Source organism: Schistocerca americana, chromosome X (assembly GCF_021461395.2).
Source record: "Schistocerca americana isolate TAMUIC-IGC-003095 chromosome X, iqSchAmer2.1, whole genome shotgun sequence".
NCBI lineage: Eukaryota > Metazoa > Arthropoda > Insecta > Orthoptera > Acrididae > Schistocerca > Schistocerca americana.
Genome location: NC_060130.1, coordinates 679,690,970 through 679,692,521, shown reverse-complemented (window position 1 = coordinate 679,692,521; position 1,552 = coordinate 679,690,970). Strand labels below are relative to the sequence as shown.

At 43.0% G+C, this 1,552-nt stretch overlaps 1 non-coding gene across 1 annotated transcript; it reads right to left on the bottom strand.

The window, feature by feature from the left end:
• Positions 1-1,040: 1,040 nt before the first annotated feature.
• Positions 1,041-1,115, bottom strand: Trnap-cgg. The gene has a single exon. It is a non-coding gene; the product is annotated as a tRNA-Pro (tRNA).
• Positions 1,116-1,552: the final 437 nt, after the last annotated feature.

The following is a 1,552-nucleotide window of genomic DNA, read 5'->3' as shown; positions in this document are numbered from 1 at the left end:
TGATCTTTTACAATTTTCGGAAGTACAACATTCTGACTATCCCTATGTCAATATAAATTTCTCCGAAAACAGCAACAGAAATAACACTAATGGATATCAAAACTCAACAAGAAATTTTAATGACTCACCTAATAAGAGGTTTAGGAATGGCACCAACTTTCAGAATAATTTTTGCAGACGTCAAAATTTTAATAATCAGTATTCACAAAACCAACAACAGTATCGACAGTTTCGTAGCAACACCCAGAATTTTCAACAATTGCACCAACAAAACCAGCAAGTTCGAAATTCTGGACAACAATGTTCTCAGCAAGGTCAACCCAACTTCAATGGTCCTCCGCAAACTTTCGTATACATGCAACAGCACAGCAATAATACTACACCACAACACAATAGTTTCGCGTATAGAAGCCACAGATCGCATTTAAACCAAAACATTCAGACTAATTACAGAAGCAAAGAAAGAGATTATAATCGTAATTTTCAGAGTAATTATTGCAATAACAATTTTTCCAGAATCAAGGACAATTTAAACAACAACCTCCACTTGCTCTGAATAAGCCTGACGTACGTTTACACCTACCTCAAAACCCTAATGACCACAATAGCAGAACTGTACAAATTACTGAGAAGCCACAAAAAGCTTCGACAAGTAACCAAATTCCGAATACTACATGACTAGAGAACAACCCCGTTGCCTTAGCCTGTAACACGATCAGCAATTAGAACCTCACGAAACAGTAACTGAAAGCATAATCGCTTTCGACGACATTGGAGAAAAGCCTTTACAAGAAAAGAATCAGACGAAGAAGACAGCTCCCCATCATTGAAATACAAATAGGTACACATAAATTAACTGCTTTGATAGCTTCAGGTTCGCCTGTTACTGTGATATGTGATGCTGCATCTAATAAGTGTAACCACGACGATTCCTGACCGACTTTTTCACTGAGCAAAACGGAAGTACGTTTCTAACAAAGGGGTCGACGTGAAACTTCAAACATAATTACCTTTGAAACTTCCTGGCAGATTAAAACTGTGTGCCCGACCGAGACTCGAACTCGGGACCTTTGCCTTCCGCGGGCAAGTGCTCTACCAACTGAGCTACCGAAGCACGACTCACGGCCGGTACTCACAGCTTTACTTCTGCCAGTACCTCGTCTCCTACCTTCCAAACTTCGGTAGCTCAGTTGGTAGAGCACTTGCCCGCGAAAGGCAAAGGTCCCGAGTTCGAGTCTCGGTCGGGCACACAGTTTTAATCTGCCAGGAAGTTTCATATCAGCGCATACTCCGCTGCAGAGTGAAAATCTCATTCTGGAAACATCCCCCAGGCTGTGGCTAAGCCATGTCTCCGCAATATCCTTTCTTTCAGGAGTGTTAGTTCTGCAAGGTTCGCAGGAGAGCTTCTGTAAAGTTTGGAAGGTAGGAGACGAGGTACTGGCAGAAGTAAAGCTGTGAGTACCGGCCGTGAGTCGTGCTTCGGTAGCTCAGTTGGTAGAGCACTTGCCCGCGAAAGGCAAAGGTCCCGAGTTCGAGTCTCGGTCGGGCACAC